The sequence below is a fragment of the Sapajus apella genome, unplaced genomic scaffold, assembly GCF_009761245.1.
Source record: "Sapajus apella isolate SASKATOON/1434 unplaced genomic scaffold, GSC_monkey_1.0 scaffold105, whole genome shotgun sequence".
In the NCBI taxonomy this organism is placed as follows: domain Eukaryota; kingdom Metazoa; phylum Chordata; class Mammalia; order Primates; family Cebidae; genus Sapajus; species Sapajus apella.
The window spans coordinates 4151035-4178897 of NW_022437045.1; the positions used below are offsets into that span (position 1 = coordinate 4151035).

The 27863-nt window shown below is 35.1% G+C and overlaps 1 protein-coding gene and 1 non-coding gene across 2 annotated transcripts in view; both read left to right on the plus strand.

The window, feature by feature from the left end:
• RGS17 (regulator of G protein signaling 17) overlaps positions 1–27863 on the plus strand; it is a 120696-nt gene that overhangs the window by 46375 nt on the left and 46458 nt on the right. The window lies entirely within an intron of this gene.
• On the plus strand, positions 26111–26251 carry LOC116536941. The gene has a single exon (XR_004262891.1). It is a non-coding gene; the product is annotated as a U4 spliceosomal RNA (small nuclear RNA).

Below are 27863 nucleotides of genomic sequence, written 5' to 3' on the forward strand. Positions count from 1 at the left end.
TCAACAACCAAATATAAATCAATGCATTGCTTCCCTTATTTTTTTTTGAGAGCCCCTTATCTCAGTGTGGACCAGTAATAAACTTTTTACAGACCAGAACTTTGAGCAGTGCTGAGCTGGAGTATTGCAGGTGACATTTCTGCTTCCTGCCCTCTGTCCATGTCACAGCACAGGGGTCTGGTTTTGACCCTGCTGCTCATTTCCAGTGTGATCCTGATGGAATTCATTTAAGTGCTTTGTATCTTGCTCTTCTCTGCATGAAGAGGATGTGGAACCTGATAATCCCTGAAGTCCCTCCCAGAGCTATAATTCAAGTTTATACAATGATTACATTTACGTTAGTTATAGCTATGACTGGGAACAGAGAAAAGACTAAGTAAATTATGGAAATTAAATAGTATAGTATCAAAATGTGGACTATGGATACTGTACAAGATAGAAACATGATTATAATAAATAAGCAGTATGTCCTGTGCTATTTGCATATATACTTTACTACAACCATGGAAAAATACATGTGTAAGAGAAGACTGAGCATAAATTAAAACACAATTTTAAAGCATTCTGAAACTATGGGACTTGTACATTCATTTTGTTTCTTTATCTAAATTTTTAACATGGTTATCTTATTTACAAATATAAATAAATAGCATACAAATGCACTCAATAATAATACCCTTATGATTTTTTTAAGTCTTTTTCTATATGCTTTAATAGATGGAGCTGCCTTCTTTTCACTATTTGGAATTTCCTATGGCACCTCTCAGTTCCTTGTTTTTGCACCACTTAAGCCTCTTCCAGAAGAAATGTTTGTATACTTCTGGCCACTACAGAGCCAAAGACACCATTCACTGGACAGTGCTTACAAAACATTCTATTACATTAATGTAGGCACAGATCCTGGCTAAGGGTGTATCTCCACCTCTCCTTGAGACTGTAGTCCAGTCTTCTGAGGAACCTTAAATCACTTCCATTTTTAAAAGCAAAGTTTCCTCCCTTGACCCTGCACCCTTTTCCAGGGGTTTTCTATCATTCCTTCCCTTTCACAGACTTTTAGAATGGGTTGTTTAAGCCAAGTTGCTCACTTCTCTTTTCCTCACCTGCCTCCAATCAGTCCACCACCCTATCACTATGTTAACAGCCCAGAGCCTCTCTGGCTCTCATGACCCCCATGTAATTAAATCCATTGACTCTTTATTTCTATGTAAGTTGGTTTTAGAATTCACTCTAGAATAAAACAGAAGGCAAATTTGTTAAGGGATTTTAGGTAGCACCCAGACTCTAAGAGGGCCAGGAAGACAAGCTCTATAGCTGACCATACAGGAGCAAGACCCAACTATAGCAACCGCAGAGAAAAGACCACTGCTACTTCTGTTCTGCATTGATAAAGCTACAGGCTGGATGATAGAAGCTCTGCTACTCTCATCCTTGAGTAACTAAATCCTTCTACTACCTTGTATGCCAGAAGACTAGTTCTCCCCTATGTGGCCTTCTCTTCCTCCTGCTAAATAAAGGAACTAGTCATTAACCAAAATTTCTATGAGTTATTTATCACTACATGCTGACAGCCTGAGGTGACCTGTCACACCTGAATGTTATGCATCAATACTATTTCAATGCAATAATACTATTTTATAGTATTATTCCTATTTTATAATCATGAGACTTACAATAATTTTGAATATATATGCATATTTTATAGGTGTGTGTATGTCTTCAAAAATAAACTCTTTATCTGGAGAGCTGTATTACAGTTTTCATGTGGCAAAACTAACATGGCTTATGCAAAATGAGAATGCCATTTCATAATTTGTGGCATCAACAAATTCAAGGAAGTTCATTTTGCCATTTCAAAATTTTTTTTTTGTTAAAATAAGTCTCCTTGTATTTAAATGTAATTGATGTTGTAGCAATACTTGCATTTCAATTCCAAGATCCAAGCCATAAAGTGGTATTTACTGATTCAGTTTCTGGTTTGTTTTTCTTTCTGTCCTCCCCCATCAATATTGTCCAAAAGTTAATGAATCGTGTCCATCAAAGATTTGTACTAATTACCTTATTTCCATAAAAATAGGCTTAGCACTCTGCCAGTTTTTTATTCTGTAAGCTTGCCTGTAGGAAATGATCTATTAGTTAAAAATTAAAAAGAAATTAGAAAATGTTTGTCTCTATAAATCTAGCAATGGCATAGACCTTGGTTTGTTTCAGCTTTCTTCCAAAAAGAGAATTTTAAAAAATCTATTATGGCAACTATATATATGTTTTTTATTTTTATTTTTTTTTTAATTTATTTTATTGCATTTTAGGTTTTGGGGTACATGTGAAGAACATGCAAGATTGTTGCATAGGTACACATGTGGCAGTGTGATTTGCTGCCTTCCCATCAGCTGTGGACACAGGGAGGGGAGAACTATATTTTCTTTAATCTATTTCCTGAAAGCTAATGAAGAAAACTAATTTTCATAGTCATTCTTTGTAAACAAGACACAAATGTTTTCTCACCATTGGAATTCACATAAACATTTAATTAGAGATACAATCTTATCTTGGAGAAGATGGTGACAAGAATTTGTAGGGGAGAGTTTCAGAGGAGGAACCTTTTCAGATAAAGAACTTCAGAAATCTGCCTGTGGTGAGTCTTTCTGGAGTACTAGGCTATGAATGTAAAAGTGAAATTCTACAAAGCCAAGCTAAAAACAAGAGAAGAGCTGTAAACCAAAGTCCCCAGGACTTACAGTAGGCAGAAAGCCATCCAGACTCCAGCCAGAATGGACACAGAGTCCAAAGTAATCACCTGGAGCATTTAATGTGGACTCTGGTTGGGTCAGCCCTACTAGTAGGACTGCACTGGCCCTGAAGTGATGGCTACTCTAGACTCATGCAGTAGAGCTTAAACATGGGCCTTGATTGGTATGATTAATGGCCTGCCAGGGCTAAGTCTAACTTCCATTAAAAGATGAAAACAAAATTTATATATCCAAAAATGTAAAATTAACATGGTCAGTATCCAGTGAAAGATTACTAGACATGCAAAAACACAGTAAAATATGATTCTTAGCCAGGAAAAGTATCCACCAAGAGAAACCGAATTTTAAATGAGTAAAGATTGTGGAACTAGTAGATAAATACTATAGCTGATATGACAATATTTGGGAATTCAAATGAAAACATGAACACAATGAATTCAAATGAAAACATAAGCATAATGGAAAATGGCTTTTATAAGAAAATTACAAAGTGGAACTCATAGATAAAAATTCAATACCTGCAGTCAAAAAAAAAACCATTGGATGGACTTAACAAAAGATGAGATTGTGGCAAAAAAAATTGAAGATTTAGTGATAACTTGAAGATTTAATGATAGAATGTAATCAGCTTAAGACACAGAGAGAAAAAAAATACTGAAATGAAAATTGACACAACCTTAGTGTCAAGCTGTGTAACATGCATGTAATTGAAATTCCAGAATTTGGAAGGGAGCAGTGCACAAGATTTATTTGAAGAACTAATAGCCAGCAGTTCTCCAAATTCGGTGAATTCTGTAAAGTCACAGTTCCAAAGAGTTCAGTAAACTCCAAGCAAGACAAACCATGCCAATAAACACTATTAAGTAAAAGCCAGTAGTAAAGAGCAGTCTTAAAAACAGCCAGAAACCACACACGTGCACAGTGTGTAGAGAAACAAAATTTGACTACAGACTTCTCCCAAACATTATGCAAGCCAGAAGACAACATTGTAATGTGCTGAAAGAAACAACAGGAATGTTTACATTCTCCCCAACCTATCATTCAAGATTGAAGCCGAAATAAAAGCTTTATCCAATCATCAATAACTGAGAAAATGTGTGTCAAACAGAACTGCAATACAATAAACATAAATATTAAAGTCATTCAGCCAGAAAGTAAATAATACCATGTAGAAACAGATCTGCACAAAGAAGTGAAGTGTGTCCTAAATGTAAAATGTGAGTAAACATGAAGTACTTTTTTTCTTTTCTTTTTTCCTTAAATATTTGTTGATTGGTTAAAATAAAAAGAATAACATCTATTGTAGGGTTAATAACATATGTAAAAATACCATATAAAACAATAATAGTAAGGGAACTGGGGGCATGTGAAATGAAAGTATGCTCAAGAAAGAAAAGAGAGGGAAAAAAGGAGAAAAAGATGAGGCAAATGGAAAATAAATGTCAAGATGGTAGACTAAAATCAACCATACCAATAATCACTTTAAATATAAGTGGTCTAAACATTTCACTTAGAAACTAACATTATGAAAACCAACTATATAGATTATGTACAAAAATACTCACTTAAGATATAAGGTAAAGTAGGTAAAGATTAAAAGGGCAAAGAAAGGAATAATGCCAAATCATTAACCATAAGAAATCTGGAAGAACATATGAATATCAGAGACCTGGGAGTCAGAATAAAGAACATAGCCAAAATAAAGTACTAATCAAGAAGGCATAATGATGATAAGTGCGCATGTAAACAATAAGAGGACTTCCAAGGTATCCAAAAGGGAAACCAACAGAACTGACAGGAAAAACGGAAAAACTGACAATAGTAATTGGATATTTTAACATTCCTTTGTGAATAATTGGTAGAACAAGTAGAAATGCCAGAGAAAAGATAAAGAAGAACGACTAACACTGTCAACCAACCTAATTGGAATTTATTAAACACTGCACCCAAATGCAGCAGAGTATACATTCTTTTAAAGTACACATAAATATATATGACACTAGATGCTAAGCCATTAACCAATTATTCTTAAATTTAGAAAACCTAAATTTAAGGTAAAATGTTAAGTATACACACTATATCTATTCCAAAATAGAATTAAATTAGAAATTAGAAGTTAACAAGAGAAATATATCTGAAAAATACAACAAATAATATTCAGACTACACATTTCTAAATAAATTATGGATCAAAAAGCACAGGAGAAATGAGTAAATGTTTTGAACTGAATGACAATAACATAATTTTTATAATACAGCTAAAGCAGTGTTTAGGTGACATTTTACAGCATCCAACGCTGCTTATATTAGTAAGGAAGAAAGATCTCAACTCAATTACCTACAATTTCAGAAAAAATAAGCCATAAAGAGAAATTTTAATTCAATAATGAGAATGAGAATGAAATAATGATTTAAGAGCAGAAATCATGAAAATCAGGCAAACAGAGAATTGAAAAGAATTGATAGTACAATATTGATAATTATAATAATAGAGTAGAATCATAAAATCAGGCAAACAATAGAATTGATAAAAACAAAAGATGGCTAACTATAACAGTAAAATTGATAAATAATGAGACTGACAGAGAGGGGACAGAAATTACCAATATCAAGAATGAAAAAAAGAGGAGGGCATCACTATAAATCTTATAATTATTAAAATAATAAATGCTATCAGCAACCTTATGCCAATGATGAACAGCTTACATAACATAAACAAATTTCTTCAAAGACATAAAAATGCAAAACAGAGAAATCTAAATGTCTCTGTAACTATTAAGTTTGGAATCTAAAACTTTAAAACTTCTCCCCAAATAAGGTCCAAAATCTCAAATATTTAAAGAATAAATAGTATGAATCCTTACAAAGCATTTCAGAAAATAAAAGAAGAAACAGTTCTCAACTCATTTAATGAGACCATCACTGCCCTTGTGTGAACCTTAAATTTAAAAAAGAAAACTACAGATCAATATCTTTCATATTGATAAATTTAAAAATCCTTTAAAATATATTAGCTATTCATATCCGGCAATATATAGAAAAGATAATAAGTAATGACAAAGAGGGTTTATTCCAGGAATATGAGTTTGATTTGATACTTCAAAGTCAGCTAATGGAATTTCTTGTATTAGTGAAATAAAAAAGAAAACCCATGTGATCACATCAGTACACCTTGAAGAAATTACAAAATTCGGCCTGGCGTGGTGGCTTACGCCTGTAATCCCAGCACTTTGCGAGGCCGAGGCAGGTGGATCACGAGGTCAAGAGATGGAGACCATCCTGGCCAACATGGTGAAACACCGTATCTACTAAAAATACAAAAATTAGCCGGGCGTTTGGCACGTGCTTGTAGTCCCAGCTACTGGGGAGGCTGAGGTGGAAGAATCGCTTGAACCTGGGAGGGGGAGGTTGCAGTGAGCTGAGACTGCACCGCTGTGCTCCAGCCTGACGACAGAGTAAGACTGTCTCAACAGAAAAAAAAAGAAAGAAAGAAAGAAAGAAAAAAAGAAAAAGAAAAGAAAGAAAGAAATGCAAACTTCAACACTCATTTGTGAGTAAAAAGAAATTAGCAAAGTAGAAATAGAATTCCCACGATCTGTTAGCATTTATGACAAATCAATAGCAAACACCACCTGAAATCTGGTTTCTTTTTACTATGATCAAGAACAAACCAAGAATATTGGCCGGGAGCTGTGGCTCATGCCTGTAATTTCATCATTTTGGGAGGCTGAGGCGGGCAGATCACCTGAGATCAGGAGTTCAAGTCCAGCCTGGTCAACATGGTGAAACCCAGTCTCTACTAAAAATACAAGAATTAGCCAGCCGTGGTGTCACATGCCTATAGTCCCAGCTACTCAGGAGGCTGAGGCAGGAGACGCGCTTGAACCCAGCAGGCAGAGGTTGCACTGAGCCAAGATTGGACCACTGCACTCCAGCCTGGGTGACAGACCAAGACTCTATCAATAAGGTAAGAAAAAGAAATACAGATAGAAAAGGAAGAAGAAAAGCAGCCTTTATTTATAAAAGGCATGGTTTTTGTAGAATATCCTGAGGAATTTTTTCTCTTAACTACTAGAGTTAAGATGTAAATTTAGCAAGTCAGGATGCAAAAATAAAATGCAAAAACCTGCTGTATTTCTATGTGCTAGAAATGAATGAGTAGAAATTGGGACTAAATGATACCGTTTATAATGTTGTTTAAAATTTGAAATATATAGAGATAAATCTTTTTACAATATATAATGCCATTTACCAAAAGCACCTGATGTTGTTTTCGTTTATATAATTGAAAATGAAATTGCTAAAAGTATAAACTTTGTTGACCTCATTAATTTTGCAGAAAAGTGAGCCAGAAAATTTTATGATTACTCAGGAAATCATATTACTAAAGTATTATTATTTTGTTATATCAAATTATGACACCAACTTTTAAAAGCAATTTGTAAATTTATGTTGTTTCTTATGTGTCATTATAAACCCTATTGTATTTTATAAGTAATAACGTATTTTTAAAAGAAAAAGATATGCAAGGCCTAAACTCTGAAAAAACTACATAACAGCACTGAGAAATTTAAAAGATATAAATATATGAAGAGGGACCATGTTCGTGGACCAGTTGAGTTAATATTTTTAGGATCTTAAATTTCACCCTAGTTAAACTAACTCAGCCTCAATGAACATCCCAAAAGATTTTTTGTAGAAATTGACAAAGTGATTGTATAAATGTATACAGAAATGCAAAGCATCCAGAATACCCAAAACAATTTTAAAATAGAAGCACAAAGTAGAGGAGCTTACAAAAGCTGATTATAAATTTCCTATAAAGATACTGTAAGTAATTTGCTCACATTAGAGACTCCAAAAATAAACTCACAGATACATAGTCAGGATTTCTTGGAACACAAAAAATATAAGCCATGAGAGGAAAAATTAATAAATTTAACTTCATCATAATGATAAGTCACTGCAATTTAGTTTTTGTTGTCAATGATAATTTTCTTCCTTTTATTTTTTTCCTCAACTTTCTAATTATGAAATTTTAAAACATACAGAAAAATATACCGTTTAAGAGGCCACAGATGTATAAACCTCCTCTTGAACTACTTCAGTGTGTATTATCAAACAATAAAGGCCATCTCCTACTTAATCACAGTACCATTATCACAGCTAGTCAAATAAGCAATAATTCTATAGTATCACCTAATATCCAGAGTTTTCCCAATTGTCCCAGCATTATTTACAGCTATTTTCCCCCCAAACAGGATATAATCCAAACTCATCTAGAACTGTCTACCTGTCTTTTCCCCCAACAGCATTGATTTTGCAAGTAGCCCAGGAAAACTGTATTTTAGAAATTCCCATATTTTTCATATGTCTTATTTTTTCTTCTTAATTATCATTTAACTTCTTCCTTTGTCTCTTTTATTTCTGTAATTTGAAAATTAGGTTTAGAAACTTGGTGATGTTCAAGTTAAATGCTTTGTGGGAAGAATGGTAGATGAGTATCTCCTGTCACATCAGTTTTGAGGCACACAATGTCAGGTGGTCCCTCATCAGTGATGTTTGCTAAAAGTCACTGAAACATTGCTTCATGATGAAAGTACATTTTTTCCATTGTAATGAGTACATAATATTTGGGCCACAAAGGTTTTGTTCTCAGACTTCCATGTTACGGTTTCAGAATCCATTGATAATCATTGAGTAAATCAGTTTATTGGGACAAAATGATGATTTTTAATTTGAACATTAGCTGGCACTCTTCTGTAAGAAGCCTTATATCCTCCTATTTAGTGTTACTATGGATATGAATTTGTATTTATTCAGTATCGTAAAATTTATTGCATATATTACTTTTTAGATGCTTAAATTACTCAGACTTTGGCCGCAAGCCTCTTCAAACTGACTTCTATTTCTGTTTATGGAACCCATTGGTCTTTAAGCATTTCTCTACTGCCTGGCAGAAAATGCCCTTGGCTTGTCTTAGGATTTTTCTATGTCAGACTTTGAATCACTGTTTCTCCATCCAGCTCTGCTTCCTTTTTATGGGGAGTGATATTTAGAACCCAGGATCCAGATACTGTGTATGTTAGTTGGTACTGGCATATCATTGTTTCTGAGACTTTCCAGTGGAAAGAGCAAGGAAATATATTTTAAAAATCACAGGATCATGTGAATAATTCTAATTCAGTTGCAATATTACAGTTTTTCTTAATTTTTATATTTCTCTTTTCTCTTAAAGTGATATCAGTTCTTAAGAATATTCCATTTACTTATGTTTTTACATATTTGTGTTATTATATTTTATATAATAGTTTTGTAATGACAATAACAGTGTCACTACTAACAGAACCCTACTGGGTGAGATTTAAGATTTCCTTGTTTATGTCCAACCAAGTATGTACAGAGTGTAAAAATTTACTGAAACACATTCTTCCATGTATAGTTATATTAATAATATAACATATATTAGGTTTATTTGTCTTTGTATTCAGTTTTAGAACTTTTAAATTTTACTTTTTTTAGCATGAAATACATAGCTCAAAAGCCAAAATTCTGTGAAAAGTTATACTCTGAGAAACCTGACTTCTAATTGTCCCTATTTCTGCTACCCTATTCCCACCTGCCTACTGTAAATAATTATTATTGCTACCTGGTTTGTCCCCTATGTGTCATTTTTTGGTAAAAGTAAGCAAATATGTATGCAGGTGTATATGAATATGTATGTATGTATACACACACAAAAAAACTCACATTCTATTTCCATTTCTTTTTTAGACACATAGGCAAATGAATACATTGTTTTGTTTTTTTTTCATCTCTCATTCAACATATATGCAGAAAATTACTCCATGTCAGTTTATAGAGATCTTTCTCATTTTTTTAACAGATGCACACGTCTCCATTTTATAGATGTGCAGTGCCCTTCAGGGAGTTTTCTTAGGCTCTACTAACCATTCAGACTCAGAAGACTCTCAGTCTACTTAGAAGGATAAAGGATGGGAACCTTGAGGGCAACATCGGTTGTTTCTCTCACTTGTTCCATGCAGCAGTCCATCCCAGTGACAGCCCACCAGGCAATTCAAGAGCTCCTTTCTCTAGGTGACACATCTTAGGTGCAAGAAGATGAGATCCACATCAGACAGGGTAGAGATAGGGGTGGAGGAAGAGACCAGGCAACCACGGAAGCCAATATCTCTTGTAGCAATTGAATAGGCATAGTTTTCAGGGTCTCCATGAGACATATGCCCAGTTACAAAAGTGAAGGTACTTAAAATTTATTTACAATTCTCCCCAGTTCAGATGCATCCTACAAGTCAAGGTCTCGTTTTTAACAGCAGCAAGATTGCTGGGATATAGTTGGCATTCTACCTTTATCAAGTTGCCAGGATTAATGTTGGACAGTTAAACAAAAGTTAAATCCTCATGCAGAAGGGAAGAAGAGTTTGGTTAACTTACCCCAGAATGTATCATAGTTTATTCAACCAGCTCCCTATTGATGAACATTTTTCTTATATTCAATCTTTAATTACTACAAATAATGTAATGTGTAACTACATGCATGCGCTCTTTTATATTTGTAGAGATGAATCTTCACAGTAGATTCCTGGAAATGGGATTTGCTAGATGAAAGGGTAAACACCCTTTCTTCTAACTTTTGTTAGAAATTGCCAAATTCCCCTTCATAAGCATTGAATCGTTTTGTCTTCCCTCCTAGGGTGCATGAAAGTTACTCTACCCACAGCTTTTCTAAGAGGATATGATGGCAAACTTTTGATTCGTAAATCTGATACTTGAACAGTACTATCTCAGTGTATTGTAAATGGTATTTATTTTATGTATGAGGTTGAAGTTTGCTTTCTTACGTTAAATGCAATTATATGTTTCTTTTTAGTGCACCATCTGTGTATAGATTTTGTCCATTTTTGTTAGGTTTTAAACTTTGTATTCTTTTTCAAAGAGCTCTTTATCTGGAAGTTAACCCTTTGTACTACAAAGTACAAGTATTTTCTCGCGGTTTGTCATTTGTCTGTTGAATATGCTTACAGTGGTGGCTTTGAGGTTTTTGGTTTTGCTATGCAAAGTGTTACTTCTTCCAGAATTCAGGCACGGTTCCTGCCTTATCCAAGTTATAATATCCATGTTTTCTTGTTATATTGCATATTTTTAATTTTTGGATTTATATTTGGAATATATTTAGAGTATATTTCAGTATAAAGTTTGAGGTTTCAACTATTTTTTTTTGTGTTTCTAAATGGCTATTCATTTCTTCCAACACTATTTAAAAGAATCCTTTTCACTTTTAATTATATTAAATTTCATTTTTTTTCCTCTGTAAATAATATCAATAGTGAGCTAGGTTTACCTGTGAATGACAAATAAGAATGGAATTTTACATAGTAATAAATCAATTATTTTCAGTTTACTTAAGCTAGATTACCTAATTTATCTTTTCAAATAATTTTTAAATATAACAGAATAACATGCATGAACTCATTTACCTAAATCGTTTCTTACTTATTTCATAAATTCATCCAAGTGAAATAATCAGTCCAATCTTGTTCTCAATACTAATCAGCATCCAGGAGAAGGCAGCACATGGTTTCATGCTGAATTGCGCTAACCAGGAGCAGATGATGAGCCCTTCCTTGCCAAGTCTTTCATAAAAGTGTATTTCCAGGCCGGGCAAGGTGGCTAACGCCTGTAGTCCCAGCACTTTGAGAGGCTGAGGTGGGCAGATCACGAGGTCAGGAAATCTAGACCATCCTGGCCAACAAGGTGAGACCCTGTCCCTACTAAAAATATAAAAATCAGCTGGATGTGGCAGTGCATGCCTGTAATCCCAGCTACTCGGGAGGCTGAGGCAGGAGAATCGCTTCAACCAGGAAGTCAGAGGTTGCAGTGAGCCGAGATCTCACAACTGCACTTCAGTCTGGCGACAGAGCAAGACTCCATCTCAAAAAAAAAAAAAAAAAAAAAAAAAAAAAAGTACTTCAAAGAAAAGCTTACAGAGTGGATTTTAGTTTTCTTCCCAATCTGAGGAATCTATATAGAAAGCAAACTACCAGTCAGTAAATAATCTGTCTTTGATACCAACCATGGATTGTTGCATATACCAAAAAAATCGTTTTAAAAAAATTATTAACCCAATTAATGAGAATGAAGATTCCTGACAACATCCGATGTACAAGAACTAAGAAGGAATTTCTAATAAACTGTATCCTGTTTAAAACTTCTATATACCTGGCAACTATGAAGGCAGCCTTTTCCCCCATCAACTAAAGAATTAAAGAAACATTTTTTATTTCCTCTACACCACGGTTGTATTGACATGGTAATTCAAGAGTTCCAAGTATTTCCAACGTTCATACTGCTTTAACAGGGAGTTTTGTAGTGAGGAAGTTTTTGGAATGTGGGAGTGTTGTTAGTAATGTTTTATGTGACTGGTCAAAGTTAATTAAGGACGCAGACCCAAGCTAAATGAAGGGGATGGATTATTAAGAGAAAGATTACTCATGTTGAATTGATTTTGCCCACCTGTTTAAACCCTGAAACCCTAACTTGCAGTCAGCAGAGCACTGCTGGCTGTGCTGATTGTGTATAAATGAACAGCCAGAAGTAAATTCAGTGTTATATTACACAATAAGCCATAGAAAACACTATCAGTTTTGGAAATGTAAATAATTGTATAAGTTTGTCTCACAAGTAGGGGTAGCTCTTTTCTGGAGCATACTGGAGTTCATTTCCTATTATGTTTTTAATATATTAAAGGTAGAATGATGGGAAGGCATAATTTTGATTAAACATACATTACATATATATACACACAATCTTCCATGGGTACTGAGGGATGGCTGTATATATATAGCTGGTATTCATGGAAGGTTTATTCTAGAACCCCCAACAATATCAAAACTCATAATGTTCAAGCCCATTACAGTTGGCTTTCCATATCCACAGGTTCTGTATGTGCAGGTTTTGAGGGATCAGATCAAATCCACTCATTTGAATCCATAATTGAATTGCAGATGTGGAACCCACAATTATGGAGGGCCAATTGTACATACAGGTATAATTATTTAACATTCTCACAACAACCCTAGAAGTAGATATTTGTTATGCCTGCTTTATCTGATTATGTCCTATATTTTGCTGCCAGTATCCACTTCTCTCCCCAGAGTTATTCTTTGCTAAAAGTTGAGCCAACTGGGCTGGTTTCATTACTGATGCTCTTCCATGGATATGTGAGATGAGAGAATCATCATACTTCCCCACACCCCCAACAAGAGAAAACAACTTGTCATTTCACTTCTTATTATTTCTTCCATATATCAGAGGTTACTTTGGTGGGAGGTTGGGAATAGCTGTGTCAGAGCTGCTGAGTAGAGCCTTTATTCCTTCATCATGATGCAAAGCCTTTCTAGTATCTGCTGCCCACTCTTCCTGGAATGAGCAAAACTGTTTTGCTATGTGAGGACTGCTGATTGAATTGATTCCATCACTTGTGTACTTCCTTGGAGTTGATGTGTTTATTAAAAAAACAAAAAGGGCAAAGATAGAACCGGCATGAGTTTTGTAACAGGATCAGTTTGCTGATAATACATTATATTAAAGGTAGAATAATGGGAAGACATGATTTTGAATAAACAGACATAAAAAATAATGTACTGAAGTGAAAGAAGTCCATAAATCCTCTCCAATAATTTTTTAAATTGTGGCTACACAGTGGATATATGTGTATATATGTACATGTGTGTATATGTATATATATGTATATATGTATATATATATACACACACACACACACACATACATACATACATACACAGGAGGTGTATATATATATGGGTTATATAAAATGTTTTGATACAGGCATGCAATCCATCATAATTACATAATGGAGAATGGGGTATCCCCTCAAGCATTTATCCTTTGTGTTACAAACAATCCAATTATACTTTTAGTTATTTTTAAATGTACAATTAAGTTATTAACTATAGCCACCCTGTTGTGCTATCAGATGGTAGGTCTTATTCATTCATTCTGTTTTTTTTTTTTTTTTACCCATTATCCATTCCCACCTACCTCCCACCCCACCCCCAATACCCTTCCTAGCCTCTGGTAACCTTCCCTCTGCCCTCTGTGTCCATTAGTTCAATTGTTTTGATTTTTAGATCCCACAAATAAGTAAGAACATGCGATGTTTGTCTTTCTGTACCTGGTTTATTTTACTTAACATAATGATCTCCAGTTCTATTCATGTTGCTGCAAATTACAGGATCTCATTCTTTTTATGAATGAGTATTACCCCATTGTGTATATGTACCATATTTTCTTTATTCATTCTGTAGATGGACACTTACATTGCTTCCAAATCTTGGCTATTGTGAACAGTGCTGCAACAAACACGGGAATGCAGATATCTCTTCAATATGCTGATTTTCTTTCTTTTGGGTATATACCCAGCAGTGGGATTGCTGGATCATATGGTAGCTCTACTTTCAGTTTTTTGAAGAAACTCCAAACTATTTTCCATAATTGTTGTAGTAATTTACATTCTTACCAGCAGTGTACACTTGTTTCCTTTCTCCATATCTTCACCAGCACTTGTTATTGCCTGTCTTTTACATATAAGCCATTTTAACTGGGGTGAGGTGATATCTCATTGTAGCTGTGATTTGCATTTCTATGATGATCTCTGATGTTGAGCAAATTTTCATATGCCTGTTTTCCATCTCCATGTCTTCTTTTGAGAAATATCTATTCTGATGTTTTGCCAATTTTTTGACCAGATTGTTTTTTGTCCTATAAATTTGTTTGATCTTTTTATATATCCTGGTTATCAATCTCTTGTCAGATAGGCAGTTTGCAAATATTTTCTCCCATTATGTGGATTTTCTTTTCACTATGTTGATTGTTTCCTTTGCTGTGCAGAAGCTTTTTAACTTGATATGATCCCTTTTGTCTATTTTTTGCATTGGTTGCCTATGCTTGTGGGGTATTACTCAGGAAATTTTTGTCCAGACCAGTGTACTAGAGAGGTTCCCTAGTGTTTTCTTGTAAAAGTTTCATAGTCTGATGTTTTAAAGTCTTTAATTTATTTATTTTGCTTGCTTGTTTGTTTGAGACGGAGCCTCACTCTGTCACCAAGGCTGGAGTGCAATAGGGTGATCTTGGTTCACTCCAACCTCTGCATCCTTGTTTCAAGTGATTCTCCTGCCTCAGCCTCCCAAGTAGCTGGGACTACAGGCATGCACCACCATGCCCTGCTCATTCTTTTTTGTATTTTTAGTAGAGATGGGGTTTCACCATGTTGGTCAGGCTGGTCTCAAACACCTGACCTCAGGTGATCCACTCCGCTCAGCCTCCCAAAGTGCTGAGATTGCAGGCGTGAGCCATCTTTAATTCATTTTGATTTGATTTTTGTATATGGTGAAAGAGAGGGGTCTAATTTCATTCTTCTGTGTTTGGATATCCAGTTTTCTCAGCACTGTTTATTGAAGAGATTGTCTTTTCTCCTGTGTATATTCTTGGTATCTTTGTCAAAAATGAGTTTATTGTAGATGTGTTGATTTGTTTCTGGATTCTTTATTCTGTTCTATTGGTCTATGTGTCTGTTTTTATGCCAGTACCATGCTGTTTTATTTACTCTGTAGTATAATTTGAAATCAGGTAATGTGATTCCTCCAGTTTTTCTTTTTGCTCAGGGTAGCTGTGGCTATTCTGGGTCTTTTGTCATTCCATATAAATTTTAAGATAGCTTTTTCTATTTCTCTGAAAAATGTTTTTGGTACTTTGATAGGGATTGCATAAAATCTTTAGATTGTTTTAGGTAGTATGGACATTTTAACAATATTGATTCTTCTAATCCATGAGCAAGAAATATCTTTCCATTTTTTTGGTGTCCTCTTCAATTTATTTCATGTGTTTTACAGTTTTCATTATAAAGATCTTTCACTGCTTTGGTTAACTGAATTCCTAGGTATTTAATTTTATTTGTGTTTGTTATAATAGGATTACTTTTTTGGTTTCTTTTTCAGATTGTTCACTGTTAGCATGTAGAAACGCTACTGATTTTTCTATGTTGATTTTATATCCTGAAACTTTACTGAATTTATCAGTTCTAATTTTTTTTGGTGGAATCTTTAGATTTCTCCAAATACAAGATCATATCATTTTTAAACAAGGAAAATTTGACTCCTTCCTTTCCAATTTGAATGCTCTTTATTTCTTTCTCTAATCTGATGGCTCTACTCAGGAATTCCAGTACTATGTTGAATTACAGTGGTTAAAATGTGCATCCTTGTCATGTTCCAGATTTTAGAGGAAAGCCTTTCAGTTTTTTCCCATTCAATATACTAGCTGTGGGTCTGTCATATATGGCCTTTATTATGTTGAAGTATATATCTTTTATACCCAGGTTTTTGAGGGTTTTTAATCAGGAAAGGATGTTGAATTTTATAGTATCGGATGCTTTTTCAGTATCAGTTGATATGTTCATATGTTTTCTGTCCTTTAGTCTGTCAATGTGATGTAATACACTGATTGATTTGCATATGTTGAATTCATTTTTTCATTCTAGGGATAAATCCTACTAGGTCATGATGAATGATCTTTTAAATGTATTGTTGAATTTGGTTTGCTAGTATTTTTCTGAGGACTTTTCCATCAATATTCATCAGAGATACTGACCAGTACTTTTCTTTTTTTGTTGTGTCTTTGTCTGGTTTGGGTATCAGGATAATACTGGCCTCGTGGAATGGAAGTATTTCCTCCTCTATTTTTCAGAATAATTTGAGTAGGAATGGTATTTGTTCTTCTTTAAATGTTTGGTAGAATTCAGCAGTGAAGCCATCAGGTCTCAGGCTTTTCTTTATAGGGAGACTTTTTATTATGATTTTGATCTTGTTCCTTGTTATTATTCCCACCAACTTACATTCTTATAATCTTAATTATATTCCCACCAACAGGGTACGATGTTTCCCTTTTCTCTACATCTGTTCAGATTTTGGATTTTTTCCTGGTTCAATCTTGGTAGGTTGTATGTGTCTAAGAATTTGTCCATTTATTCTAGATTTTCCAATTTATTGGAACATAGTTATTCATAGTATCCTCTAATGATCCTTGGAATGTTTGAAGTATAAGTTGTAATGTCTCCTTTTTCATTTCTGATTTTTTTACTTAGAACTTCTCTCTTTTTTTCTTAGTCTAGCTGAAAGTTTTTCAATTTTGTTTAACTTTGCAAAAAAACAACTTTTTGTTTTATTGACCTTTTTATTGTTTTTCTCATTTCAAATTCATTTATTTCTGCTCTGGTCTTTATTATTTCTTTTCTTCTACTAATTTGAGGTTTGGCATTCTCTTGCTTTTCTAGTTCTTTAAGATCTATCACTAGGTTATTCATTTGAAATTTTTCTTCCTTGTTGACATAGGCACTTATATCTATAAACTTCCCTCTTAGTACTGCTTTTACTGTATCCTGTAGGTTTTGATGTGTTGTATTATCATTACCATTTGTTTCAAGAAATCTGTCCATTTCCTTTGTAATTTCTTCATTGACCCACTGGTCATTTAGGAGCATATTGTTTGATTTCCATATATTTTCATAGTTTCCAAAATTCCCCTTGTTATTGATTTCTAGTTTTATTTCATTGTGATCAGAAAAGATGTTTGATACTATTTCAATTTTTTAATGTTTTAAAACTTGTTTTATGACCTAACATATGATCTATCATTGAGACTAATCCATGTGCTGAGGAAAAGAATATGTATGAAATGTTCTGTATCTGTTAGATCTGTTTGGTCTACAGTGCAGAGTAAGTCTGATGTTTATTGACTTTCTGTCTGGAAGATCATCCAATGCTGAAAGTGAAGTGTTGTCTCTAGCTATTACTGTATTGGGGCCTCTTTCTTTAGCTCTAATTATATTTGCTGTATATATGGGTGTTTTTATGTTGGGTGCACATATATTTAAAATTGTTATATCCTCTTGTTGAATTAACCTCTTTATCATTATATCGTGACCCTCTTTGTCTCTTCTTATAGTTTGTGTATTGAGATTCATTTTGACTAAAGTAAGTATAGCTACTCCAGCTCTTTTTTTATTTCTGTTGGTGTGGAATACCTTATTCCATCCCTTTATTTTCTGTCTATGTGTGTCATTATAGAAGTGTGTTTCTTATAGGCAACAGATCAAGAGGTCTTACGTTTTTTTTCCATTCAGGCACTCTGTATGTTTTGATTGGAGACTTTAGTCCCTTTACATTCAACATTACTATTGATTAATAAGGATTTACTCCTGCCATTTTGTTATTCATTTTCTTCTCTTTCTTCTTTCTTTCCTTCTTGTCTCCTTTTAATGAAGATGATTTTCTCTGGTGACATGATTTAGTTGTTTTGTAGTTTTTGTGCATGGATTAATGTATTTTCCTTTGAGATTACCATGAGGCTTGAAAATAGTATATGATTACTCTTAATTTTAAACTTATAACAGCTTAATACAGTTTGCATAAACAAACAAAGAAGCAAAAAGAAAACTAATAAAAACTCTAGGCCTTAACTTTGTCCCCTCACTTTTTAACTTTTTGTTTCTATTTATATCTTATTGTACTGTCTATGTCTTGAAAAGTTGTTGTAGTTATTATTTTTGATTGGTTCATAGTATTTCTACTTAGAATAAAAGTAGTTTACATACCACAGTTACAATGTTATGTATTCTGTGCTTTTCTGTGTACTTTCAGTGAGTTATGTACCTTCAGGTGATTACTTATTAACTTCCTTTTCTTTTTTTTTTTTTTTTTTTTTGAGACGGAGTTTCGCTCTTGTTACCCAGGCTGGAGTGCAATGGCACGATCTCGGCTCGCCGCAACTTCCGCCTCCTGGGTTCGGCAATTCTCCTGCCTCAGCCTCCTGAGTAGCTGGGATTATAGGCACGCACCACCATGCCCAGCTAATTTTTTGTAGTTTTAGTAGAGACAGGGTTTCACCGTGTTGACCAGGACGGTCTCGATCTCTTGACCTTGTGATCCACCCGCCTCGGCCTCCCAAAGTGCTGGGATTACAGGCATGAGCCACCACGCCCGGCCTACTTATTAACTTCCTTTTCTTTCTGATTGAAGTACTCTGTTAGCATTTCTTGTAAGATAGGTCTAGTGTTGATGAAATCATTCCACTTTTGCTTGTCTGGGAAAGTCTTTATTTCTCATTCATGTTTGAAGGATATTTTTGTCAGATTTACTATTCTAGGATAAAAGATTTTTTTTTTCCTTCAGGACTTTAAATATGTTATTCCACTCTCTCCTGGCATTTAACATTTCCACCGAAAAGTCTACTACCAGATGTATTGGAAGTCCATTGTATGTTGTTACTTTTCTCTTGCTGCTTTTAGGATCCTTTGTTTATCCTTAACCTTTGGGTATTTATTTATTAAATGCCTTGTGATAATTTTCTTTGGGTTAAATCTACTTGATATTCTATAACGTTCTTGTAATTGGATATTGATATCTTTCTCTAGGTTTGGGAAGTTCTCTGTTATTCCTTTGAATAAACTTTCTACCCTTCTCTCTTTCTCTACCTCCTCTCTTAAGGCCAACAACTCTTTGATTTGCCCTGTTAAGGCTATTTTCTAGATCCTGAAGGCATGCTTCGTTGCTTTTTTTTCTTTTCTCTGTTGTCCCCTCTGACTGTGTATTTCCAAACCATCTGTCTTCAAGTTCACTAATTCTTTCTTCTGCTTGATCAGTTCTGCTATTGAGACTCAGATGCATTCTTTAGTATGCCAATTGCATTTTTCAGTTCCAGAATGTCTGCTCAATTCTTTTTAATTATTTCATTTTCTTTGTTAAATTTATCTGATAGAATTCTGAATTCCTTCTTTGTGTTATCTTGAATTTCTTTGAGTTTCCTCAAAACAGCTATTTTGAATTCTCTGTCTGAAAAGTCGTATATCTCTGTTTCTTCAGGATCAGTCCTTAGTGGCTTGTTTAGTTCCTTTGGTGAGGTTCTTTTTTCCTTCAACCATCAACAGTGTCTTGATAGTTGTGGATGTTTGTCTGTGTCTGGGCATTGAAGAGTTAAGTGTTTATTGTAGTTGTCACCATCTGGGCTTTTTTGTACCCTTCCTTCTCGAGAAGACTTTGCAGATAGGTCTTAGGTGTTGTGATGTTAGCTGTATCTGCTTTAGGGGGTACCCCAAGCCCAATAATGATGTGATTCTTGCAGACTTGTACAGGTATTGCCTTGATGGTCCTGGCCTCTTTAGTTAGCAGGTAATGAATCCTGCCAGGACTGGGTGCTTCCCTTCAAGGCAGCAGGCTGTCTTCTGGCCCAGGGTGTATCTAGCAATGTTGTCCAGGAGCTACGGCCTAACAAGAGGATATCACAACTCCAATTAGTGCCCTATTCTGTTTGGCTGAGCTGATATCCAAGATGCAAAACAAAGTCTTCCCCACTCTTCCCTTGCCTCTCCTCAAGTGGAAGGAAGGGATCTCTTTTGGAGCCACAAGGTGTACAGCCTGTGATTAGAAGAGCAGGGGATGACAGCATTCCAGTAGCAGGTAGCCACCCTGGCTGGCATCTTGATAGGTAACGTACCCTCTGGTCAACTGTCCCTGCACCAAATTAAGCACTAGGACTCCTGTAAAAGTTGCAGTCCTTATAGCCTTGACTGCCTTTCAAGTTCATTAGGGCCCTAAGATACTTTAGCCTGCAGTGGCAAGGTTTGAAGGAACTCGAACTCTAACCTCTGGGAGCAGTGATTCACCTCTGGCTAGGGCTAATATAAGCACTCCCTCTGTGGGAGGGCATCAGCTGAATTTGGTCCAGTTTTCCTTTCTGCTGTAACAGTACAGCACTGAGTTCAAAGCCTTACAATTGTTGTGCTGTCACTCTCTTAGTGCTTAGAGATGCTCTCTGCACCTGGCTATTGCTGGGGGGTAGGGAGGAGAGGTGGTAGGTTACATTGATGGTCGAAGCCTGTTTTTCTCTACCTCTTCAATAACTCTTTCAGTGACATGATATTAAACCAGGTACTGTGAGTGTGCACCTGATTTTTAGTTCTTTCAAGGTGCTTTTCTTGTGTAGATAGTTGTTAGTTGGTGTCCTTGTGAAAGTAGGGTGGGAGGGAGGCACAGGGATCTGCCATCTTGCTCCACCTTCTCAATGCAATCTTTATTCACTCTCCAACAAATTTTTACCTTGATTAGAACATGGATTTTTTGAAAAGGTTAACTTATTATTTGATAGTATCTTTCATATAGATATCAACTAGTTTAAGACAGAATATATAGAATGTAACTTTGGAAAGCAGAGATAATGTTAACTCTCATATGCTTAATATCTGGAGAGATGGCCATGCAAAGCTGTTCTTCAATATATAGGCATTAAAGCACAAAAGAGAATCACAGGTAACCTACATTGTTTTAGTTGTAAAAAAAATAAGGTATGTTACATTAAACACAAACATAAATGGGATACATTTCATGGGTTTTAGTTTGTTCTGGGTATATTTCCACATAGTATTTCTCTCTTCATTCCCATTTAAGATATTTAAACACTGTCTTGTGTTGAGTTTCTGTAGCTGTTATCCCTGGTTGTATACGTATCTTAAATAATTTTATGAATAATAGTTACTAGGGGAAACAGTCTCTGGAATACTCTTTTTCAAATGTTATTGTTTTTGTTTTGCCTATTAATTTTTTTCACATTTTAAATGGTTTCTTTCTTTCCTTCTTTTAACCTTATCTTCATGTGTATTGAAATATTGAGCATGTCTGCTCTCTGAAAAGCAGTTTTATGAATCGCAAAATGAACATGTCACATAGATGAAAATGCTGTCAGTATTTTTCTAAGTAAACATATTATGACTCTATATTAAAAACAGAGGTTTTATTTTAGAGTGGCACAGTGAAAGGTATAGGGCCATTCTAAGGGTTCTTGTTGTCACCATGCAGTGTCTCTCACAAAAGCTGATCTAACTGTAATGCATTTTTGTCCCTATTAAGACATTCACCCTAAGCTAATGCTGCTGTTCTAAAAGAAAACAAAGCCTGAATAAGTCAGGTAAAAATTGGATTTTTAAAAGCATTACTTTATCTATATTTGTCTTCCAGTCTTTCTAAAATTTCTAAGCAATTGAATGACTTTCTTCTTCATTTTAACTATACACATCTGGCCTCTTTAGAGAACCTAAGTGCTCACCTACACTAGAAAGATGCCCTCTTTTTTCCTTTTTTCACTCATTTAACATACATTTACCGAACTCTCTGGATCTCAAGGTTATTCATGGTGCTTCGTACCACATGGCATTTTCATAACATTAGCATCAAAATAATTTTTAGATGGGTATTCTAAATGTAATACTGGGTTAAGAATTTCATAATTGGTTTTTAAATATCACTGCAAGGGTGATAGATTTATTATGAATTTAGAATTCCAAAACACACAAACATTAGTAGGCACTGACATTTTAAGGAAAAAAATGTGCAATAAACCTTATTATAGACATTTTTCCTCATTAAATTAATTTTTTTCTCTCTGAGAAAAATAGAACAATGGCTCCAGCTCACAAAATATCAGTGGTTGGTTGGAGCTTAATTGAAACTTATAATTATTTTTTCTTGTGTACCAAGAGTACCAAGATGAATGATGCAGCCTCTGCCCTCAAAGAGCTCAGAGCCTTGTAGGAAAAACCTACAAATGGCAAAGCTCTAAGTCAGGAGGGAATTACAGGCCAAAGAAGATGGAGCAGTGCTGGGCACCTTTCCCATACGCCAGGAGGGTCTGCAAAGATTTTCTGGGGGGAAGTGTCTCTGCCAGGTGCTGGTGATACCAAAAAGGGTAAAACTGTTTAGGATGTCCAAGTCCAGTGAGAGAAGCCAACTTGTACATAAATACAACTCAAAGTGTCAGATGCACAGTACTCTGTGTGAACACTGAGAAGGCCTATTTTTCTCCAAAGAGCAGAAGGAGAGGGTGATACACAGAAGTTCAACAAGCCCTTAATCTGTTCTTCCACTTGGGGCTTCTCTAGGACACTCCATTTCCTTCTGATTCTGGGAAACAGACTTCCCTTACACACCAATCACAATGCCTAGTAGGTGAGACCTTCAGATCCACAACTCAGTGTGGCCTGAGCCAGTATTTCCCAGGTCTCAGTGCCTACATGAGTCACCTGACCTGTAACTCTGTATTGGTTGCTGCTGTTAATATGCAGATTCAGACACAGGAAGCCTCAGGTGAGGCTTGAGATCCTCATTTCTAACAACCTCCCTGATGGTGGAATGCTGCCTGCTGGTCCAGGAAATACATTTTGAATGGCAAAACCCAAATTTTGACTTACGTTAAAATTTTTGTGTGATAATTACCAAAAAAATCTATCACTCTTGCATTGATATTTAAAAATCCATTATGAAATTCTGAAGAAATATCATCAGCTATTTGTTGTAAATATGAAAACAGAAGTCAGCCCAGGAATAATAATAACATTAGGAACAATTGCTATAATAGCAATTACAAATTATTGACTGCTTTTCACCTGGCTTCTTGTTACAGTTGGTAATAAACACTAGCAATAAATAGAGTTTGTTTTATTCCTTACAATTACTGACTGAAGTAAATATCATTTTCGCATTTTGCAAACAAAGGCAGAGGTTAAGTAACTAATTCAGTGCCACACAGTAAGTACAAGGCCGAACTTTGTGACTCAATTCCAGGTCTCTCTTACTCCAGAGCCAATACCCCCTAAAGAGCACAGTCAAAAGAAGCAAATAGAAAGTTGACAGAAGTGCAGAATAATAAGAGTAAAAACTGTGACATCCTGTGGCATAGAAATGGCTTAACCTTCTGGGGACAAAAACTAGCAGCTGAGCTACACAAGGTGCCCCTGTCAAATAGCTCTGTCAAATAATGCTTTTAAATGCAGCCAATAGACACACATGAGCCAAAACAAGGCGGCGGCTGGTGTTAATCTGATTCAGTACTTTAATAGGTGCAAGCACCAGAGCCACTATTTTACAGTCTATATATATATATATACACACACACACACACACATATGTAAATATTGTGAACATGAAGAGAGACTTGCTGACTCACCATCAAGTGACATTTCACTGAAGATTATGTATCAAGTAGGAAAAGAAACTACATGAATATATTCACTGATGGAGCCAGATTCTGATCTCCCAAAGTATGGACCAGAACCATGTTCTTAGCAATTATTCACTCTGAATGCACAAAGAATGTATTTCTTGAATTTCTGATCGTTTTAATATAATCATAAAAATGGTGATTTTGAAAAAAAATGTGCTAATAAGCACAACCTTCCAGGAGTAGTAGTAGTACTCCAGGACAACTCTTTTTAGATAAATGGGTCATGAACTAAGAAGTGACATTGAAAACTTGCTCAGCTATAGATATATGCTGGCTTTGCTGAAGCAGAGTAGTTATCAGAAACTTTAAATTGAGAAGTGAGTTTCTTTTCCTCACAGGGAAAATTCATCACAACTAAGAATAACTATCTGTATTTGGTGAATTGCTTCCTTGTCCACTCCAGTGCTAAAGCAGGCTTCACAAATTTGGCTTATTTAGCAGATAACTTTGTCAGCTCCACACTGAATCAGCGACTACATGGTAAAACTGAATGCTTTCAACAACATTGACAAGACGGCTACAATTATAATGAAGTTTGATTGTTGGATAACGAGTTGATTGTGGGTACTATGAGTCACTTGAGACTCCGTTCATTCACATGTGGTAAAAAGTACCGTGTCAATGGTGAAATAATAACCTAAACCATTAGTCTGTCTTCCTCACTGACTAAGCCTTTGTGTAGAACCCTGAGATAGGAAAATCCCAGCTAGTGGATATAAAAACTTTACATCCCACCATATAAGTGAAATGATCTCTCCGCAGGAAGATACTGATGAAAATCTTCAACATTTGTAGCACTAAAACATTGAACCACACTAACTTTTTGGCAACATTATGAACAACTCTCCTCAGTGTCACCTTGAAAGAGCTACCACATACTGACCACTTACTATATTGCAAAGATTTGTTCCAAGTATTTATGTGTCAAATTCAATCAGCCCTTATAGCAGAACAGATGTACTTATAAGTTCTGTTATTATCAATTATTATCTGCCAATGAGGAAACAATGATAAGAATAGGTAAAGTCAGGGGTCCCCAACCCCTGGGCCATGGACAGGTATGAGTCTGCAGCCTGTTAGGCACTGGAATACATAGCAAGAAGTGAGCATCAGGCCAGCAAGCATTACCACCTGAGCTCTGCCTCCTGTCAAATCAGCAGTGGCTTTAGATTCCCATAGGAGCACGAATCTTACTGTGAACTGCACATGCGAAGGATCTAGGTTCCACACTCTTTATGAGAATCTAATGCCTGACGATCTGTCACTGTCTCCCAACACCCCCAGATGGGAGTGTCTAGTTGCAGGAAAACAAGCTCAGAGCTTCCACTGACTCTACATTATGGTGAGTTGCATGATTATTTCATTATATATTACAATGTAATAATCATAGAGATAATATGCACCATAAATGTAATGTGCTTGAATCATCCCAAAACCATCCCCCACCCCATCCATGGAAAAACTGTCTTCCATGAAACTGATTCCTAGTGCCAAAAAGGTTGGGGACTGCTGGGTTAAGTAACTAACCAAAAGTCATCCAGTTGATTATAGCAGAGGCAAGATTTGTACAGAGACAGCCTGACTGTAGAGCTTGTTTACTCACCATATTGTAATACAGCTTTGGAGTGGTGATACAGGAGACTGCCATGTGTATATTTGTAAGTTTTAATCCTAAAAATTTGGTGGCTTCAAGAGTGAGATGAGAACTAATTCTGATATGTAGAGTCATTTCTGTTCCAATTCAACCTAATTTTCCAAAACTGATCTTACTGCAACAGCATCTCGACCATTTAGAAAGATGGAGAAGCATTCTTTTTCTACCAAAGTTAAGAATATGAAGCTTTTATTTTTATATTTATATATGATAGACATAAAAATACCCAGATTTTATGTGGATTTTAAGATAAAATATGAATGTTTACATTGCAGCAGATCATTCAGACTTCAATTTTCCTATCCTCTATGAGGAGTACTTTAGGAAAGAGTGAGGAGCACCATTCAAACTTGACTCTGTGCGTTAGGGCCATAAGAATTGTATGTGAAACTTCCAAATCTCTGCCTTGAGAAAATTGATATTTTTAATAATCAGAGAAATTTGTTCTATTCATCATCCTCACTAATTAATACTTATTTTAGATCTACAATACACAGAGAACACTACTAAGATTCCAGGAAAATACACACACACTCCTTCCTCTTAAGAGTTTTACAATCCTAAACTTTGTGCAGTGGCAGTATCATAGCCAATAAGGTTTATCCGAGGCACAATTATTGCTAATTGAAAACGTTTCCCAATACCCCGCCGTGACGACTTGAAATATAGTTGGCAGTGGCAATTTTTGATAGTCTCCGCGGAGACTGAATTATTTAAAAAAAAAAAAAGAGGTTTACAATCCTATTGGAAAACAATATCTAAACAAAAGGGTGAAGAATAATATTAGTCAATGCTCAAAAATTGACAATATAATCTAAAAGAATGTACAAATTGATAGAAATAGGGATTCACCATCTCCCTCTCAGCTGTATTCTGAAGAGAGCAGTTAGCTTAGGCATCCCATATAAGGAACAGTAACCTCAGAACCAAGAGAGATTTTCTATCTAATCATCTGTATAAACTTGAGGCCCCTGTAAATCAACCTCTTTTAAGGACTTGTTCACCAGTAACTTAAATGCTCAAGAATTCTTGGCTTGAGGCTCATCTTACAGGTGAGTTAAGATATTATCTATCAGTCAGACTTTCCATATATGGAAGCAAGGGTCTTTCTGTTACTTCTATTCGTTAATCCGTCTTCTAACATTTGGGATCTTACAAGTGAATGCGTATCCTCTTATCCTCTTCTATGTGGCATCACCTCAGTGATTAGAAAATTATGATTCTGATTATCTTTCTCTTCTTTAGAGGAAACACCTTTGTTCTAAAGGTAGTGTTCTTATGAGAGGCTCATGAATTTTCATTAACTCCTCCTTTCAGTCTTCTGAACACATTTCAATTTATTTTTTAAATTGTCATGAACATAAGTGAATCAGCCCAGAGAAGACCTATCACATCTTCTTTTAGAAAATAAGTTTCTGTTAATGCATTCTAAATTCTCATTGACTATTTTAATATCACACTGTTGGTTAATACTGAATTTACTGTCCAATAAATTACCCAGACTTTTTCATATGCTCCAGTTAAACCATGTTTCTCCCATCCTAGCCTTAAACAGTGTTTTTAGATCCACGTTCATATCCTTAAATTTATCTTTTTAGCATTATATTTTGTTTTATTTGGCTCATTGTTCAACTGATGAGATGGTTTTGATTGTAGCACCTGACACTGGGGAAGGGAAATAAGTAAAACTGTGGACAGTGAGAAGTAAGAGAAGAATTTCCCCTCATTTCTTGGAAGATGTAACTAATGCATGACAAAGAAATAACCTTCTCTCATTAGTACACCTGATTTATGTGTATTCCTTGTTAATAAATTTATCTAAGATTTGAGGGGAAAACCAGTATGCTGGGTCCATTAGTATTTATTTCATATCAGCTTTCCCAGCACCTCATGATAAGGACTAGATGAAGTGTTCCTGTAGGTGACTGATGGGATGCCAGCTGTAAAACACTTTCCATCCTTGCTCAGCTAAAAAATAAAAATAAATAAAAAAACTGAAGTCCCAGTTTTGTGCACCAGTATGTCCATCTTTGCAAAGGGAAGACCAGTTTCTCCTTTCCTGCTTTGTTCTCTACCATGTGAAATCAAATGGTTTTTTGATACTCTTCCTCCATAGGGAGTTAGGGCAGAGGAAAAAAGAATTGACCTCCACATATTCAAAAATATTTGACAGTTTCAATCCATAGTTATGCTTCACTTTACATAACTTTTCATTTTTTAAATTTATAACATTAAGAAAATGTATTTGGCTTAAAAATTAGAATTGGTGAACTCAAGGAAAAGAATGAAATAACAGACAGATTTTTCTCTTCCGTA